A 21459-nucleotide genomic window follows, 5' to 3' on the forward strand; every position below is an offset into this window, starting at 1 on the left:
TCATGTTAGACTTCTAGTGAAGATGGTAGAGTAGTTTAATGCTGTGCTCCTCCTCCCACAACCACATCAGAATTACAAATGAATTACAAAATAACCAACCTTAAGAACCACCTGACAGCTAACTGAACAGAACAGCTATAAATAAGGATATACAGAAGAAACCTGGCCCTGGCTGGTGTGGCTCAGTGGATTGAGCACTGGCCTGCAAACTAAAAGGTCACTGGTTTGATTCCCAGTCAGAGCACATGTCTGGGTTGTGGGCCAGATCCCCAGTAGGGGGCACACAAGTGGCAAACACACATTGATGTTTATCTCCCCCTCTTCCTCCCTCCCTTCCCCTCTCTAAATATAATTAATTAATTAAATCTTTTTTTTAAAGAAGAAACCTGGTTGCAGAGACACAAAATGGGCTAGCTATACACCCACGTGTGATGGTTAAAAATCAGGAGTGATATTTCAACTGCAGAGGCCCCCTGAAGGACCTCCACTGGACTCTGCATTTCAGACCACCACACTGGACTCCCCATGCTGGGCTCACCAGTTTTGCACCACCAGTGTCACAAAGAGGAGTGCCTACAAGATCTGGCTGCAAAAATCACCAAGAAGATGGAGTTGGAATCCCAGGCATTTCAGTGAAAGGAAATGTGGATGGACTTACTGATGGACTCACTTATCTGAGTTCTGTTGCTGGGGTGTCAGCTGAAAAAGTGCCAGGGTCATAGGGTGACAAACTCAATTGTCTGGCTTTGGGCAAAAGCTGTAGGGACAGCTCTGGCCTGTACTGAAGTACTGGCAGGCACCATTTTTCCTTTGTTGATCCCTCATACCCCTCAACCTTCAGGAGCAGGCAGGCACCAAATCTCAATCTCTATCAAATGATAACCCCACTTTGCCCATCACAGTGATTCCTTGAGAACCCACACCACCAAACTCATCAACAGGCTAGAATCTCTTTCAACAGCTCTTCCTTATAAGTGGCCAGCTTTGACCCATACTGCAGACTTTCCTACAATCTCTGAAAGGGCCACAAAACCCAAACAAGCAGCTCCTGGCTTTCATGTGCCCTGTACCTCTTCTTAATCAGCCCACAGCACAGTACTAGTGGCAGCTAGCCTTAGTTCACAGGATAACCTCTCCCAGGTGCCTTCAAGCCCAGCACAGGCAGCTATCAACCACAGATTACTTTGTAACTACTAATAGATGGTCCTGGGCTGGGCATAGGTTGTGGCTGACCTGGGACTGCACAAGTGCCCTTCCCAAAAGGCCCCAGAACCAACACAGCCAGTGGCCAACCTCACCCACATCAGAGCATCACCCAATTACCTCCAAAAATGACTCAGCAAAGGGTGGACTCAGCAGACCCTAGAGCCCCCACTAAAGGGAATCCCACTCTATGGAGTCAGTCCCCAAACAAAAATATGTTTGTAGTATTAATGGCCAGTCCTCATAGTCAGTCAGCCTGACAGTCAATTCCACCACTGATGTGCCATCAATAATTAAGCCTCAACTATAACAGAAGGTCAAGCACAAACTTACTTAAGGGACACTTCTGGGCCACCAGGCTCAGGTGAACAATGAGATTGCAACACTGGGCCTCATAGAACACTTACTACATAAGGCCACCCAGCCAAGACTGGTTAACATAGCAGACCTAAAACACACCTACCTAAAACACACACACACACACACACACACACACACAACACAGGGGAGCAGACAAAATGAAGAGACAAAGAAACATGTCTCAAATGAAAAACCAGATAAAACTCCATAAAAAGAACTAAAGGAAATAAAGCAAGCAATCAACCAGATACAGAGTTTAGATACACTGGTTTATAAGGATGCTCTCTGAACTTATTGAAAGAGTAGATTAACTCAGTGAGAACTTACACAGAGAAACAGAAATCGTAAAAAATAACTAATCAGAAATGAAGAATACAAAACTGAAATTAAGTACAGATTAGATGTCCTGGCTAGTGTGGCTCAGTTTGTGGGCATTGTCCCACAAACCAAAAGGTAAACAGTTCAATTCCCAGTCAGGGCACATGCCTGGGTTGCCAGTTGGGTCCCAGTTGTGGCACATATGGAAGGCAGCAAATTGATGATTCTCTCTCACATCAATGTTTCTCTCCCTCTCTTTCTCCCTTGGCCTCCCCAGATTAAAAATTTTATGGAATCAGCAGCAGATTAGATGAAGTAGAGGATCAAATCAGCAATTTGGAGGGTAGGTAGTAGAAAATACGAATCAGAACCACAAAAAGAAAAAAGAATTTTTAAAAATGAGGATAGTTTTAGGGACCTCTGATACATCAAGCATATAAATATTTTCATCATATGGCTATCAGAAAAAGAGAGAGAATAAAAGGTTGAAAACCTTCTTGAAGAAATAATGCTTGAAAACTTCCCTGACCTGACAAAGAAATTTGTCATACAAATCCAGGAAACACAGAATGTCCCAAACAAGGTGAACCCAAAAGCTCAAACCAAGACACATCATAAATAAAATGCTCAACATTAAAGACAAAGAGAGAATCTTAAAAGCGGCAAGAGAATAGCAGTTAGTTAACATGCAAAGAAGCTACCTTAAGATTGTCAGCTGATTTCTCAAAAAGAAAAATGTCAGGGCCAAAGGGGATTGACACAAGTGATGAAAAGCAAGGAACTGCAACCAAGATTACTCTACCCAGCAAGGCTATCATTTAGAATAAAAGGACAGATAATGAACATCTCAGACAAGAAAAACTGAATAATTACATCACCACCAAACTAGTATTACAAGACATGTTAGAGGGACAAGAAGGAGAAGGAGAAAGAAGAGGAGGAGAAGAAAGAAGAAATAAAAATTTGAATAAAAAATATCAATAACCACATACATGTCAATAATTATTTTAAATGTAAATGGATTAAATGCTCCAATGAAAACATTCAGTGTGGCTGAATGGATTGGAAAACAAGACCCATACATATACTGCCTATAAGAGACCTACTTTAGATCAACAGTACAGAGTGAAAATATATTTTGTGCCAAAGGAAATGAAAAAAAAAAAAAGCTGGAGTAGCAATACTTATATCAGACAAAATAGATTTTAAAACAAATGCTATAGACCCTCAGTTGGTTAGAGCATTGTCCCAAAATGCCAAGGATGCTGGTTTGATCTCTGGTCAGAGCACATCGAGGAGTCAACCAATGAGTGCATGAATAATTGGAACATCAAATCCCTCTCTCTCTCTTAGTACCTTCCCCTATCTTCCTCCCTCTTTCTCAAAAAAAAACAAAAAAACAAAAAACAACAACAACAACAAAAAAAATAAAAGCCATAACAAGAGACAAAAAAAGACATTACACAATGATAAAGGAATTAACATTTATACCCACTATAGGAGTATCTAAGTGTATAAACCTAATATTGAGAAATGTAAAGGGAGAGATTGAGAGTAATACAATCATAATGGGTTGACTTTAACATTTAATTAACCTCTATTTATAGATCACCAAAACAGATTATCAACAAGGAAACAGGCCTTAAATGACAAATTACACAGATAGATTTAATTGATAATTTTTAGATCATTTCACTGCCAAGCAGCAGAACATACATTTTTTCCAAGTGCACGTGGAACAGTTTCCAGTATAGACCACATGTTAAGACACAAAAAGTCTCAGTAAATTTAAGAATACTGAAATCTTATCAAATGTCTTCTCCCATTCTGATGGTATGAAACTAGAACTTAATTACAAGAAAAAAAACTGAAAAACAAACAGGGAGACTAAATAACATGCTACTGAACAATGAATTGATTAAGAATACCATCAAGGAAGAAAACAAAAGATACCTTTTGTTTTCATGAAAATGAAAAGACATGACGCAAAAATCTATGGGACACAGCCACAGCAGTTCTCTTTTTTAAATTTTTTTACATATATTTTATTAATTATGCTGTTACAGCAGTCCTATTTTTCTCCCCTTTTTTTGCCTCCACCAAGTACCCCCATTCCCTCTAGCATTTCCACCTTAGTTCATGTCCATGGATCATATATATAAGTTTTTTGGCTTCGCTATTTTCCTATACTATTAGCCTTCCCTTCTCTATTCTGTACCTACCAATTATGCATCTTATTCCCTGTATCTTTTCCCTTATTCTCACCCTCCCCCTCCACGCTGATAACCCTCCATGTGATCTCCATTTCTGTGATTCTGTTCCTGTTCCAGTTCTTTGCTTAGTTCATTTTTGTTTTTAGATTCAGTTGTTGATAATAGTGAGTTTGTCATTTTACTATTCATAGTTTTATCTTTTTTCCTAGATAAGTCCCTTTAACATTTCATATAATAATGGCTTAGTGATGATGAACTCCTTTAGATTTACCTTATGTGGGAAGCACTTTATCTGCTCATCCATCCTAAATGAGAGCTTTGCTGGCTAGAGTGATCTTGCATGTAGGTCCTTGCTTTTCATGACTTTCAATACTTCTTTCCAGCCTCTTGTTACCTTCAAGTTTTCTTTTTAGAAATCAACTGATATTCTTATGGGAACTCCTTTGTAGGTAACTCTTCTTTTCTCTTGCTGCTTTTAAGATTATCTCCTTCTGTTTAATCTTTGGTAATTTATGATGTGTCTTGGTGTGTTCCCCATTTGGGTCCAACTTTTTTGGGATTCTCTGAGCTTCCTGGATTTGCATGTCTATTTCCTTCTCCAGATTGGGGAATTTTTCTTTCATTATGTTTTCAAATAAGTTTTCAATTTCTTGCTCTTCCTCTTATCCTTCTAACACCCCTATGATTCAGATGTCGGAACATTTAAAGTTTTGTGTGAAGTTCCTCAGCCTCTCCTCATTTTTTTGAATCCTTATTTCTTCATTCTATTCCAGTTGAGTGTTTATTTCTTCCTTTTATTCCAAATCATCAATTTGAGTCCTGGTGTTCTTCCCTTCACTGTTGGTTCCCTGTATTTTTTGCTTCATTTCACCTTGTATAGCCTTCAATTCTTCCTTTATTTTGCAGTTATACTCATTTACTTCTCTGAGTATTCAGATTACCAGTGTTTTGAATTCTGAATCTGATAGGTTGGCTATCTCCCTGTTGCTTAGCTCTTTTTCTGTGGTTTTGATCTGTTTCTTTTGGGCCATATTTTTTTTTGTCTTGGTGCACCTGTTATGTTGTAAGGGGTGGACATTTAGGTATTGACCAGGGTAGCACGACCCACTTCACTGTGTTGGGGTGTTGTATGTGGGGGAGGGGTCAGAGAGGGAACAATGCTGCTTGCTTCATTCTTGTCTCACTTTCAGTCACTTCCCCTGCTTCCCACAAGCGAATTGCCCCTTCCAAGTGCTGCCCTGGTGCTGATTCCAAGGCTAGTGGGCCTGTGTATGATCTAGGACTCAGTGGGACCCTCAGTGGGCTCTTCTGTGAAAATGGCGGTTTCTTCTGTTGTTGCAACCTCCACAGGTTTTCACAGCCAGAGGTTTTGATGGTTTACTTTCACAGCACTGGAACCCGGGGTGGTGCGGTCTGTCTTGCACCCCAGTTGTTCATCTGGTTTATCTGCATGTGCATGTGGAACTTCCCAGTCTCCTAGCCACCTGGATTGCTGCACCTCTTCCCCAGCACTGCTGCCTGTCTCCCCTGCTTCTACTAGTCTAGATGAATGTTTCTTCTTTAACTCCTTGGTTGCTGGACTTCCATATAGTTTGATTTTCTGGAAGTTCTAGTTGTTTTTTGTCTTTAAATTGGTTGTTATCTTTCTATTGATTGAGTGAGGAAGCAAAGTATATCTACCTATGCCTCCATCTTGGGTGGAACACTTTTGTTTCTGAAGGCAGTTCTAATGGGAAAATTCATAGCAATATAGGCCTATCTCAAGAAACAAAAAAGTATCAAATAAACTATCTAAATTTATACCCCCCCGAATTTTTAAAATAACAAACACAGCAAAAAGTGAGTAGAAGGAAGGAAATAATAAATATCAAAGTGAAAATAACCACAAGAGAATCTTAAATTTTTTGAAATATTAAAAATATAAAAAATAAAAATAGAAAATTGGACAATGTGGGAAAAAATGGATAAATTCCTGGAAACACAAAATCTTCCAACTGAATCAATAATAAATGGATAAGATGCACATATAACTCACCTCTTTGCACAACAACATCAAAATTACAACTAAAATATAGAACAGCCATCACTCAGAGCCAACAGAAATTGAGTTGAATGGAAGTCTGGCAACTATGGAATTAAAGAAACCACATCCATCCAGACAGGTATGAGGTGCACAGATGTGGAATAGGCTCATCCCACACTCAAGTGTGGTGGGTAAAACTTTGGGAGGGATATCTTGGGAGCAAGGAGTCCCAGACCCACACCAGGCCCCCCTAGCCTAGAGTTTCAGTGCCAGTAAGATAAATCCTCACAATTTTGGTTTCAAAAACCAACAGGGATTGAGTTGATGGAATCTCAAGAAACTTCTAAAGCCCTAAGCAGTTCCTCTTAAAGAACCCACACAAGGACTCACCTATTCCAACTCACTCCTTCTGAGCTCCAGCAATGGGGTAGCAGCTTGAAAGGTACCAGTGGCATACTGGGAGAAACTGAAGTATCAGGCATCAAGAAAAGCAGAAGTCATTGCACCTTTTCTAAACCCTCTACCCACACAGCCACATAGTCAACATGCTGGTGCCATATCTGAAACTCCATAAACCTGGCTAACACTGTTTGACCTGACTTGGAGATCCCTAAAGAATCTGTCCCACCCAACTTACAGGCCCATCAAAGCTGCTTTTCAATATGAATGGCTGGTCTTGGCTGCTGCTGCACAACTTCCCAAATCCTCTCAAACAAACAACAGCTGGCCTCAGTGAGCCCCAAGCCTGGCACTAGCAGCCAGCCTGGATTCGCATCTTAGCCTTACTTGGGAATCTCCACGCTCAGAAAAAAGTAGCAGGCATCTCAGGTTTCATTACAGTTCAGGTGGGGTGGCCCTGGGCAAAACAGAGGTAGGGGCTGACCTTCACCCGCACCATCCAGGAAATCCCAAGGCCAGCGCACCCAGTGAATACCTATATACCACATCAGAGCACTATCACCTGGCCCCGGCACAGTAGATCCTCCATGGAGGGTAGAGGTTGGTGGTCACAGTCAATCCATGCAGCTAACTGGGCTAGGTAAATCCTTCCCGTCGATCTGGAAACCACTACTAATGCTCAACTACAAGAGGAGGGCGTACTCATCCTACACAAAGGGTACACCTTGAGTACCCATCTAGAGTGATGTGGGAGGCTGTGCAACTGTACCCTACAGGCCACCTACTACATTAGGTACCCTACAGGCCACCTACTACATTAGGCCATACTACCAAGACACGGAGTCAAAGCTCCTCTACCTATTACATTGAAACAAACACAGGGAAGCTGCCAAAATGAAGGGAAAAGGAAACATGACATGGATGAGAGAATAGATCAAAACTCCAGAAAAAGACCTAAAGAAAACGGAAATAAGCAATCCGTCAGACGCAGAGTTCAAAACACTGGTTATAAGGATGCTCAGGGAACTTAGTGAGGACCACAGCAATATAAAAAAAAAGATCCAGTCAGAAATAAAGAATATACTAATTGAAATAAAGAATAATTTATATGGAAGCAACAGTACAGTGGATGTAACCAAGAATCAAGTCAATTATTTGGAACATAAGGAAGAAAAAACAACTATTCAGAAAAACAAGAAGAAAAAATAATTGAAAAAAATTAGGGTAGTATAAGCAGTGCCTGGGACAAACTTCAAGAGGTCCAATATTCACATTATAGGGTGCCAGAAGGAGAAGAGAAAGAGCAAGAAATTGGAAATCTTGAAATAATTGTGAAAGAAAACTTCCCTAATTTGCTGAAGAAAATAGACATGCAAGTCCAGGAATGACAGATTTCCAAACAAGATGGATGCAAAGAGGCCCAGTCCAAGCAACTTCATAATTAAAATTCAAAATGATAAAGATAGAGAATCTTAAAAGCAACAAGAGAAAAAAAGTTAGTTACTTAAAGGGGGGAGTTTTCATAAGACTACCTACTGATTTCTCAAAATAAACTTTTCAGAGTAGAAGGGATTGGCAAGTCATATTCAAAGTCATGAAAAGCAGGGACCTACAGCCAAGATTGCTCTACCCAGCACAGTTATCACATAGAATGAAAGGGCAGTTAAAGAGCTTCCCAGACAAGAAAAAATTAAAGGAGTTAATTATGATCAAACCATTATTTTATGAAATGTTATAGGGACTTCTTAAGAAAAAGAAGATCAAACTATGAATAATAAAATGTCAATAAATTCATATCTATCAATAATTCGATCTAAACAACAAACTGGGAAAACAAGAAGGACAGTGACAGAATTATGGATTTGGAGAGCATTTTGATGGATGCCAGTTGGAAGGGGAATATGGGGTAATGGGTAAAAAGGTGAGGGGATTAAGAAATACAAACAGGTAGTTACAGAATAGCTATAGAGATGTAAAATACATTGTAGGAAATGGAGTAGCCAAATAACTTATACACATGATCCATGGACGCGAACAATGGTGGGAGGATTGCCTGAGGGTGTAGGAGTTGCTAGGTGGAGGAGGCAAAGGGGGGAAATCAAAACAACTGTAATAGCATAATCAATAAAAATATAATAAATAAATAAATAAATATGCCAGTAGGTGTTAAAAATAATTATGAATAAATAATTTTTAAAGAATAAATGGAGAATAGAATGTACCAAGTACTACTAACAAAATTGAATCAGTAATCAAAAAACCCCAAGAAACAAAAGGCCTGAACACTATTTCAAAACAAAGGCCATAAAAAAAGACAAAGAAGGTTATTTCATAATTTAAATGGGAAAATTAATCAGGAAGCTGTAAACATTGTAAACATATATGCACCCAACATAGGAACACCCAAATGTACCAGGAAAATCTTGGAGGACATCAAAAAAGATATAGATAGCAACACACTCATAGTAGGGAATTTTAAGACCCAACTGTCAACAATGGACTAATCATCTAAACTAAGAATCAACAAGGACATTGTGACACTGAACGACATGCTAGATCAAATGGGATTAACTGATATATACAGAACCTTTCACCCCAAAGAAACAAAATATACATTCTTTCCAAATGTACATGGAAAATTTTCAAATATAGACCACATTATAGGACAAAAAACAAACCTCAACAAATTCAAGAAAACTGAAATCGTATCAAGCATTTTTCGCAGATCACAATGACTTGAAACTAGAAACCAACCTGAAGGAAAAAACTCAAAAACAGTCAAATACATGGAGACTGGATGACAGCTTATTATTTTTTTGTTTTTTATATTTAAAGTATATTTTACTGATTATGCTATTACAGTTGTCCCATTTTTTTGCTCCCCTTTATTCCTCTCCACCCTGTACCCCCAATTTCACCAGCAAATCCCCCCCCACTTAGTTCATGTCCATGGGTCATACATATAATATTTTTTTTGCTTCTCCATTCCCTATACTATTATTAACTTTCCCCTCTCTATTTTGTACCTGCCATTATGGCTCTTATTACTCGCTATACGTTTTCCTCCATTCTCACCCCTTTACCTACATGCTGATAACCCTCCATATAATCTTAATTTCTGTGATTCTATTTCTGTTCTAGTTGTTTGCTTAGTTTTTCTTTTTGTTTCTTTAGGTTCCATTGTTGATAGTTGTGAGTTTGTTGTCATTTTACTGACCATAGTTCTGATTACCTTTTTCTTAGATAAGTCCCTTTAACATTTCTTTTTTATTTTAAAATTAGCAGACTTTATTTATTTAATAATTTTATTTTAATTGTTGTTCAAGTACAATTTTCTTTTACTCCCACCCCAGCCCACCCACCCAGTCCTCCTCATCTCCCTCCCATTCCCACCCACCCCTAGTTTTTGTCCACGTGTCCTTTATCCTTCAACATTTCATATAATAAGGGATTAGTAATGATGAACTCCTTTAACTTGACCTTATCTGAAAAGCTTTTAATCTGCCCTTCCATTCTAAATGATACCTTTGCTGACAAAGTGATCTTGGATGTAGGTTCTTGCCTTTCATGACTAGGAATACTTTTTTCCAGCCCCTTTTTGCCTGAAAGGTTTCTTCTGAGAAATCAGTTCATAGTCTTATGGCAACTCCTTTGTAGATAACTCTCTCCTTTCCTCATGTGGCTTTTAAGATTCTCTCCTTACCTTTAATCTTAGGTAATGTAATTATGATGTGCCTTGGTGCATGCTTCTTTTGGGACTCTCTGAGCATCCAGGACTTCCTGGAAGTCTATTTCTCTTGCCAGATTGGGTAAGTTCTCCTTCATTATTTGTTCAAATAAGTTTTCAATTTCTTCCTCTTTCCCTTCTCCTTGTGGCATCCCTAAGATTCAGATGTTGGAATGTTTAAAGTTGTCCTGGAGGTTCTTAAGCCTCTCCTTTTTTTTTTTGAATTCTTGTTTCTTCATTCTGTTCTGGTTGAATGTTTATTTCTTCTTTCTCCAAATTGTTGATTTCAGTGCCGGTTTCCTTTCCTTCACTCTTGGTTCCTTGTATATTTTTCTTTATTCCATTTTGTATAATCATCACTTTTTTCTCTATTTTGCAATCATACTCAACCATTTCTGTAACTATCCTGGTTACCAGAGTTTTGAACTCTGCATGTGATATGTTGGCTATTTCTTCACCACTTAGTTCTATTTTTGGAGTCTTGATCTGTTCTTTCATTTGGGCAATATTTCATTTGGCCAATTTGTCTTGGTGCACCTGTTATGTTGTAGGTGGCAGAGCCTTAGGTATTTACCAAGGAGGGACAACCCATCTTGCTGCATCATGGCCCTGTACATGGGGGAGGCATCAGAGAGAGAACAATGCTGCTTGCTCAGCTCTTGCCTGTCTTTCAGTCACTTTCCCCTGCTACCCACATGCATATTGGACCCTTCTTGTGCTGATTCCCAGGTGGGTGGATTTGTGTATGTTCTAGGACCCTTTGGGTCTCTCCAATGAGCCCTCCTGTGAGGCTGGGAGTTTCTCCCACTGCTTCAAAGCCCATAGATTTTTAAAGCTAGAGGTTTTGAGGCTTTATTTTCCCATGCTGGAATCCTGGTTTGTGTGGTCTGTCTTGATCCTCAGTTGTTCCTCCCAGTTATCTGCATGTAAATGTGGAACCATCTGGTCAGTCAGCCACCACCTTGCCCATCCTAGTTCACCAACTTCTGCCTTGCCCTCCTGGTTCTCTAGCTGCTGCCTTACCCCATGACCTCTCTGCACCAGCTGCCCATCTCTGCCACTCCTACCAGAATGAATGTTTCTTCTTTAACTCCTTGGTTGTCAGACTTCCTTACAGTTTGACTTTCTGGAAGTTCTGGTTATTTTCTGCTTTTACATCTGTTGTTATCCTTTTCATTGTAATAGGATGCAAGTGTATCTATCTAGGCCTCCATCTTTGCCAGAAGTCTGAATGACAGTTTATTAAACAATGAATGGATAATCAGTGAGATCAAGGAAGAAATCAAAACATTTCTGGAAATAAGTGAAAATGAACACACAACAACACAAAACCAATGGGACACAGTGAAGGCAGTCCTGAGAGGGAATTTCATAGCAATACAGGCCTACCTATAACACAAAGAAACATTTAAAATAAATAACTCAACCCTATATCTAAAATAACTGGTGGAACAATGACAAACAAAGCCTAGAGTGAGCAGAAGGAAGAAACTGATCAAGATCAGAGCAAACTGAATGACATAGAGACTAAAAGAAAATTCCAAAGGATCAATAAATCTAGGAACTGGTTCTCTGAAGAGATAAAAAAATCAATTTAGACTCATCCAGGAAAAAAGAGAGATAAGTCAAATAAATAAAACCAGAAATGAAAGGAGGCAATATTACAAGTGATACCAAAGAAATACCAAGGATTGGAAAAAGTTACTATGAACAATTATATGTCAAGAAATTTGAAAATCTGAGAAAAATGGACAAACTTCTAGAAACATATAATCCTGAGTCAAGAAGAAGCAGAAAGCCTGAATAGACCAATATCAGCTAGTGAAATTGAGGCAGTAATAAAAAAAACTCCCAGCACACAAAAGCCCTGGACCAGACACCTTCACAGGAGAATTTTACCAAACATTTAGAGAAGAGGTAACCCTGATTCTTCTCAAACTATTCCAAAAAACCCAAGAAGAGGGAAGACTCCCAGACTCTTTTTATGAGGCTACAATTATCCTAAATCCAAAACCAGATAAAGACATAAAAAGGAAAGAAAACCATAGGCTAATGTTGCTGATGAACATAGATGCTAACATCCTCAACAAAATATTGGGAGACTAGATACTACAATACATTAAAAAGATCATATGCCATGATCAAGTGGATTCCTCCTAGGGGTGCAAGGAAGGTACTACATATGCAAATCAATAAATGTAATACACCACATAAACAAAATCAAAGACAAGAACCACATGATCATATCAATAGACGCGGAAAAAGCATCTGATAGATAGAGTAGAGAACCCATTTACAATAAAAAACACTCAGCAAGTGTGAATAGAGGAGGCATACCTCAAAATAATAAAGACCACATACAAGAAACTTACAGCCAACATCATACTCAGCAGGCAAAAACTAAAGGCTTTTCCCATAAGATCAGGCACAAGACAAGGGTGTCTACTTTCACCTCTTCTATTTAAAATAGTTTGGAAGTTCTAACCAGAGCAATCAGACAAGAAAAGGAAATAAAAGGCATCCAAACTGATAAGGAAGAAATAAAGCTGTCACTGTTTGCAGATGACATAATAGTGTATATAGAAAACCCAATTTACTCTACCAAAAAAATACTCAACTCAATAAATGAATTTAGAGAAGTAGCAGGATACAAAGTTAATATTCAGAAATTGAAGGCATTTTTGTACACCAACAACAAAATATCAGAAACAGAAATTAGGAAAAAATCCCATTTGCTATAGCAACAAGAAAAATAAAACACCTAGGAATAAACCTAACCAATAAGGTAAAACACCTGTACTTAGAAAACTATACAACACTGAAGAAAGAAATTAAGGGAAACACAAATAAATGAAAGAATATACCATCTTCATGAATTGGAAGAATTAACATCATCAAAATGTCCATACTACCCAAAGCAATTTATATAATCAATTTAATCCTTATTAAACTACCAATGACGGGACTTCCGACAAGATGGAGGAATAGGTGGGCACACCGTACCTCCACGCACAACCAAGATTAGAACAACAATTTAGAGCTAGAATAACACCCAGAACTGACAGATTTATCTGAATGGAAGTCGGACAGCTAAGAAGTTGAATTAGACCCATTCATCCAGACTGGTAGGAGGGGCAGAGAAGATGAGCTGGGCTGGCGCGGGCCGGCGGTGCACGGAGGTCGGGGAGAATTTGGCGTGAACTCGGCGCGTAAGTCAGCCGGGGTGTGCAAGATCACAGCGTTATACCCTTAGTACACAAGCAGCGGCTGGCAGACCCAGTGAGGCGGCAATTGTGGACAAGGGCAGAGCTCACAACCCAGGATCCCAGAGAAGGGGCTGAGATCCCAGGAGAACGGAACTACCGCCACTGTTCCCTCCCGTCCCCGCTCCCGCCCCTATCCCTGCCCCCAGATATAACGTCACAATCTAGCGACTGGGGTGCCCAGCCCTGGTGAACACCCAAGGCTCCACTCCTCACCATAACAAGAGCGACCAAACTGGAAAAAAAAAAAAAAAAAGGAGACAGGGAGAGATATGTTTCCAACAGAAAAACCGATCAGTCCCCCAGGACTCATCCTTTTGAGGGACCAAGAAATAGCCAATTTATCAGATGCACAGTTCAAAACACTGATGATCAGAAAGCTCACAGAATTGGTTGATTTTGGGCGCAAATTAGATGAACAAATTCAGGTTACCATAAAGAGATGAAGGAAGATACACGGAGGAGAACCAATAGTGAAGAGAAGGAAACTGGAACTCAAAACAATAGAGTGGACCAGAAGGAAATTGAAACAACCAAACAGGAGCGCATGAAGAAATAAGAATTCAGAAACAACGAGGAGAAGCTTAGGAGCATCCAGAACATCTTTAAATGTTCCAACATCCAAATTATAGGGGTACCAGAAGGGGAAGGGGAAAAGCAACAAATTGAGAATGTTTTTGAGCAAATAATAAAGGAGAACTTCCCCAATCTGGCAAAGGAAATAGCCTTCCAAGAAATCCAGGAAGCTCAGAGAGCCCCAAAGAAGTTGGACCCAAGAAGAAACGCACCAAGGCACATCATAATTACATTAGCCAAGGTAAAAACAAAGGAGAGAATCCTAGAAGCAACAAGAGACAAGGGGACAGTCACCTACAAAGGAGTTCCCATCAGACTGTCAGCTGATTTCTCAAAAGAGACCTTGCAGGCAAGGAGGGGCTGGAAAGAAGTATTCCAAATCATGAAAGACAAGGACCTATATCCCAGATTACTTTATCCAGCAAAGCTTTCATTTAGAATGGAAGGGCAGATAAAGTGCTTCTCAGATAAGGTCAAGTTAAAGGAGTTCAGCATCACCAAGGCCTTATTATATAAATGTTAAAGGGACTTATGTAAGAAAAGAAGATTTAAAAAAAACATGTATAGTAAAAGGACAGTAAACTCACAATTAACAACCACACCTAAAGCAAAACCAAAACAAACTAAGCAAACAACTAGAACAGGAATAGAACCACAGAAATGGAGATCACATGGAGGGTTAGCAACAGGGGAGTGGGGAGCAGAGAAATGGGGGGAAGATACAGAGAATAAGTAGCATAGATTGTAGGTAGGAAATAGACAGGGGGAGGGTAAGAATAGTATGAGAAATGTAGAGGCTAAAGACCTTATAAGTATGACACATGGACATGAACGAAAGGGGGGGATGTGGATGGGAGAGGGTGTGCAGGGTGGAGCGGAGTGAAGGGGGGAATTGGGACAACTGTAATAGCATAATCAATAAAATATATTAAAAAAATAACTTTCATGATACCTTTGGCCTAGGAAAAAAATGCGAAAGGACCTAAACAGATATTTCTCTAAGGAGAACATACAGAGGGCCAATAGACACACGAAAAAAATGCTCAACATCATTAGTCATCAGAGAGATGTAAATTAAAACCACAATGAGATACCACTTCACACCAGTCAGAAGGGCCATCGTAACCTAATCAACAAATACTGGTGAGGTTGTGGAGAAAAAGGAACCCTAGTGCACTGTTGATGGGATTCAGAGTGGTACTGCCACTGTGGAAAACCGTATGGAATTTCTTCTGGAAACTAAAAATGGAACTGCCTTTTGATCTAGGAATCTCACTGCTTGAACTATATCCTAAAAATCCTGAAATACCAGTTCAAAAAAATCTATGCATCCCAATGTTCATAGCAGCAAAATTTACAATAGCCAAGTACTGGAAACAACCTAAGTACCCATCAGTAAATGAGGAGATCAAAAAACTGTGAAACATTTGCACAATGGAAAGCCTTGTAGCAGAAAGAAAGAAGGAGCTTCTACTCTTCATGACAGCATGTATGGTTCTGGAGAGCATAATCCTAAGTGAAATAAGCCAGGAGGTAACAGACAAATACCATATAATCTCACCTACAAGTGGAACATAATAAACCAAACAAACAAGTATGCAAAATAGAACCAGAGACATGGAAATAAAGAACAAACTGACAGTGACCAGAGGGTACTGGGTGGAAGGTAATGGGGGAAAGAAATGGATGGGGCAAGCAAAGAACACAATTAGAGAATTCATGGACATGGACAATCCCATGACTGTCCATGGGAGATATTGATTGTAGTAGTAGGGTGATATGGGGTAGGGGTGGGCAAGGGGGAAAAGATGGGACAACTATAACTGAACAACAATAAATTTACAACAACATGGATAGACTTATTATGTTAAGTGAAATAAGTCAGACAAAGTCAAATATATATGATTTATTTTACTGATATTGGAATCTAAAAAATTTAGAAAGAAAACAAAAACTGATAGATACAGAGAACAGCAGATTGATGGTTGTCAGATGGGAAATGGGTAGAGGAAATGGTAAATAAAATTGAATGGATTAAGAAGTTACAATATAATCATGGGAATATAAAGTAGAATATAATGGATATAGTCAGTAATATGTTAACTATGTATGATGTCAGGGAGTAGTAGACTACTTACTTACTTCTTAAGTTAAATGTGTAACCACCAAGCTATACACCTTATACTAACATAATATTGAACATCAACTGTAATTGAAAATATTATTTAAAAACTTAAATGAGATTATTTTACACCCATTATGATGATTAATTTAAAAACCCCCAGAAAATGACAATTGTTAAGGATAAGAAGCAACTGGAACCCTTGTACACTGTCGGTGGTATTGTAAAATAGCACAAACACTATGAAAAACATGACAGTTTCTCAAAAAGTTTAAAATTGAATTACAGTATGATCCAGAAATCTCATTTTTGTTTGTATATACAATAGAATTGAAAGCTGGGTCTTGAATTGATATTTACAGATGCTTGTTCATAATGTTATTTATAATAGCAAAGAGGTATAAACAATGTATATTTCCATTGACATAAATGGATAAACAAAATATGGTCATACACACAATGAATATTATTCAACATAAAAAGTGGAGAAAATCCTGTCACATACTACACCAAGGATGAACCTTGAGGATGATATACCAAGGGAAATAAGCCAGTCACCAAAAGACAAATATAAGTACTCACTTATGTGATGTATCTAAAATAGTCAAATTCATAGAAACAGAATGTTGAATGGTGATTACCAGGGGTATGAGAAAGAGGGAAATAATAGAAAGTTGTTTAATATGTATATAGTTTTAATTTTGCAAAATAAAAATTTCTGAAAAACTGTTGAATAGCAATGCAAATATACTTAACACTACTTAAAAATGGTGAAGATGATACATTTTATTTCACACATTTTTACCACATTTAAAAATTTAAAATATTATTTAAAAGAAAACCATAGGAAAAAATCTATAAAACCAAAAGGTAGTTCTTCCAAAAGATGTAAAATCTGACAAAATTTTAGTTAGATTAATGAAGAAAAAAAGAGGGAAAACTCAATTTAGTAAATCAGGAATGAAAGAAGGTATATTATTACCAATTTATAGAAATAAAAAGGATTGTAAGGGAATAGTATGAGCAATATATGCCAGTGAATTAGATAACTTTAATGAAATTAACAAATTCCTAGAGAAGCAGTAACTACCAAATGACTCAAGAAGAAAGAGAAAATTTGAATTAATCTGTAACAAGAGATTGAGTTGGTAATCCAGAAACAACTAACAATAAAAAGCCCTAAATGGCTTCCGTGGTGAATTCTACCATTCTTTTAAAGAGGCATGAATGCCAATTATTTTCAAACTCCAAAAACTTAGAATAGGCTTCTTTCTAACTCAATCCACAACTAAATTATAGCTCTGATTCCAAAGCCAGACAAAGAAAGCAAAAGAGAATTAAAGAACATTATCCTCCATGAATATGAATGCAAATATCTTCAGCAAAATGCTTAACAAGTCAGTTTCAGCAACATAAAAAATAAACACTGTGACCAAGTGGGATTTATCCCAGGTATATGGTTCACATACAAAAAATCAATGTATTACAAAATATTAATAGTATTCATGGACAAAATCACATGATCATCTCAAAAGATTCAGGAAAAAAGCATTTAAGAAACTCCAATTCTCTTTCATGACAGAAACACTCAGCAAACTAGGAATAGAAGGGAATTTCCTCATTTGGTAAAGAGAATCTATAAAAAACCCACAACTGGCATCATCCATAATGACAAAAGACTGAAAGTCATCCCCTTAAGATCAAGAGCAGACATTACTTCTATTCAAAGGGAAACAAATGAGAGATAAGTCAGGATGGGCGGGGTAGGACAATTGGGAACCTAGTTATAATTAGCATTTTGGACTACAAATATGGCCACCGTTTGGACTACAAGTAATATGGCAACTAAACTCTGACCCAGAAGAGGTGACTGATGTCAGACCAGGAACTACCAATGATATGTTGCTTCTTTGTTCATCAAGAACCAATCCTTGGCTCCCATGCGAAGTCAAGCCATATAAAACTCCCATCTTTTCCCCTTCTTCCGCCAGTCGTTTCTTAGTCCTTTCTCTGGGCGGAGAAAACATCGCCCGGGAGCACAGAGCACAAACTTCCAAAATAAAACTTATCTGCCTGTTTCCATGGCTAATTGGCTGTTTATTTCCTCGGTGGGGTCTAAGAAAACCTTACAAGATATTCATATAGAAATGGAAATAATAAAAATATTTCCATTTCTATATGAATATCTTGTAAGGTTTTCTTAGACCCCACCGATCTTATACAAGTTCTGTCCAGAAAGTATCCAGCCATGTACTATGAAAAATAAAGACATTTATTGAAGAAGATACTAGATACAAGAAATACTGTACATAGGATAATGACACCTCAGTCCTCTTCAAAGTAGGCACCTTGGGACCTCACGCAGTTCTCCCAGTTACCACCAGCTGCCTCATCATATTTTCCTGAATCTCACTGATGGTCTGAAATCTCTTCCCTTTCAAAGGCAATTTTTAGTTTTGGTAAGAGCCAGAAGTCCCAGGGTGCCAAATCTGGGCTGTAGAGGGGCTGAGTCACCCGGGTGATTTGATGTTTCACCAAAAAACTGCATGAGATGTAATTCATGAGCAGGTGTATTGTGAAGAAGCTGCCAATTACCAGTTGCCCATAGCTGCAGCCTTCTGAATCATCCGAATAGTTTCCACAGAGGAATGTTCAATCTTAACTCAAAATCTGATGTAGATTTGATGTTCTCAGTCATTTTAAATGCAATGGCCACACAGTACACATGCTCATTCAATGGCATCTACCACTCCCCACTAACTAGTACACTGAAGTCATTATTGTTCACGCATGCACATTCCAGGCCACTCTCCTTGGCAGCCAGGTTACACTGATGTTGCACAAACCATTCTGTTTGTATTAACAATGGCTGGACTTTTTCTAGACAGACTTCATACATAAACCCTGAGGAATTCTCAGAAAAAAACCTATTAGAACTAATAAACCAGTGTGGCAAGTTTGCATGATACAAGGCCAAACAAAAATCTGTTGTCTTCCACTACAGACTAGCAATGAACAATCAAAAATGAAATTACAAAAACAATTCATTTAGAATAGTATTAAAAAGAATAAAATACTTATGAATTTAACCAAAGAATATAAGATTTTTAGATTGAAAACAATACATTTTGAAAGGAATTAAAGAAGACGAATAAACGTAAAATATCCTGTGCTTATAAATTGGGTAAAAATATATGTCCACACAAAAATTTATACACTAATATTTATAGCAGCAGTACTCATAATAACTGGAGGGGAAACAACCCAAATGTCTATCAGCTATAAATTTATAAACAAAATGTGGTATATCCACGTAATAGAATAATATTTGGTTAAAAAGGAATGAAGTACTATATGATACTTGATAACATGTTAAGTGAAAGAAGTAGTTATAAGGACCACATATTATATTATTCCACTTATGTGAAATGTCCAAAGTAGGTAAATTCATAGACAGAGAAGATATGCTAATGGTTGGCAGGGAATAGGAGGAGGAAGGAATTGGGAATTATTATTGTTAACATGTATGGGGTCTCTTACTGTGGTGATAAAATGTCTTGGAATCAAATCATGAGGATTTCTGCGCAACATGTGAATATGCTTTTTAAAACATCACAGAATTGAGTAAAATTTTATCCTCTGGAGAAGGTAGATATTTTTGTCAAGGCAGACAATCTGTCTGATTAGGTTCAAATTATGAGTTCCAACTCTCCTGTGATCTGTGATCAAAAGCAGTTCAGTTTCCAAAGTGTTGGCAGGGCTTTTAAGTACTGTTCCACTTGTGTGCCATGAAGTGGCCATCTGTCTCTGTTGTGTTCAGTACCAGATCCCTTCTCTTCCAGGGATCTGTGAGAATCAGGCCATGTGGATATTTCAGATCCAAGAAGTAGAAGCACCTAGAAATATATGTAAAGAATAAAAACCTTTCAGGCAAGATGGGAACATATGTAAACCCAGTAATTGGAACCTTCCACAACCACGTCAAAAACACAACTAAATTACAGAACAACTATCATTGAGAACTGCCTGGAATTTAGCTGAACAGAAGTCCTATAACTAGAAATATAAAAAAGAAGCCACTTCAGACTTGTAGGAGGGGTGGCGATACTGAACAGGCTAGTGCCACATTCATGTGTGGTGGGTAAAACTTGGAGTTGTATCATAGAGGTTCCTCCTGCAGAGGTTCCCTCTGAGGAGCCAGGTACCCCAACCCAGGGTTCTAGTGTCAGAAAGAAAAGTTTCCATAACTTCTGGCTATAAAATCCAGTGGAGATTGTTGCTGAGTGAGATGGGGGACAACTGAAGTCCCAGGCAGTTCCTCTTAAAGGGCCTGCACATGAACTTACTTGAACTCACTTTATTTGAGGACCATTGCTGGGGCAGCAGCTTAAAAGGTACCAGAGACATACAGGAGTTGGGGAACACAGTTGTTTGCCATCAAGATGAGAGCTGGAGAGGCAGCTTTCTCAGAAGTGTTGTCAGAGGCCATTGTTCATTTGCAGAGCCACTTCCAACACCACAGTTAGCAGGCAGGCAACATATCTGAACTTCCACCAACCTGGCTCACACTCTTCACCTTGCCTTGGTGATTCTCTGAAACCCCACCACACCCAAGTTGTAGGCCACCGAAACCCTTTCCAGTGGCTTTTCCATGTGAATGATCTGTCTTGTCTCATGCTGCCAACTTTCCTAAAACCTCACACACCAACAGTATCTGACCTTGGTGTACCCCATACTTCTTTTCCGGTGGACCCAGGCCTGACAAATTTGCAGCCAGCTTGGTACACAATGGCCTCACCTTGGCACCTCCAAGTCCAGCAAAAAGTAGCAGTTATTTGAAGATTGCTCTGTAGCTCATGCCAGGTTGACCCTGGCAGGGGACAGGTGGAAGCTGACCTTGACTTGTACTTCACAGGATGCCCCAGAGCCAGCACACCCAGTGGAAAATTTCAGACCATACTGAAGCACCACCCAAACACTTCCATAAGTGACACACGGAAGAGGTGGACTTAAGTTCTCCATGGGGTCAACTCCTGCACAGCCAATCCTCCACCATGGTTGTGACCATTCCCTGAAGCCCATTGGCCTGGGTATAAATCCCTCCCATTGATCTACCAACAGCAATCAAGGCTCAACCACTACATGAGGGTGTACACACAGCCTACACAGGGCACAGGGTTGTGGGGGTTCTCCTGGAATGCCCAGACTGGGTGACTGGAAAGGCTATACCACTAGACCCTACAGGACACCAAATA

The sequence above is a fragment of the Phyllostomus discolor genome, chromosome 5 (genome assembly GCF_004126475.2).
Source record: "Phyllostomus discolor isolate MPI-MPIP mPhyDis1 chromosome 5, mPhyDis1.pri.v3, whole genome shotgun sequence".
Classification (NCBI taxonomy): Eukaryota; Metazoa; Chordata; class Mammalia; order Chiroptera; family Phyllostomidae; genus Phyllostomus; species Phyllostomus discolor.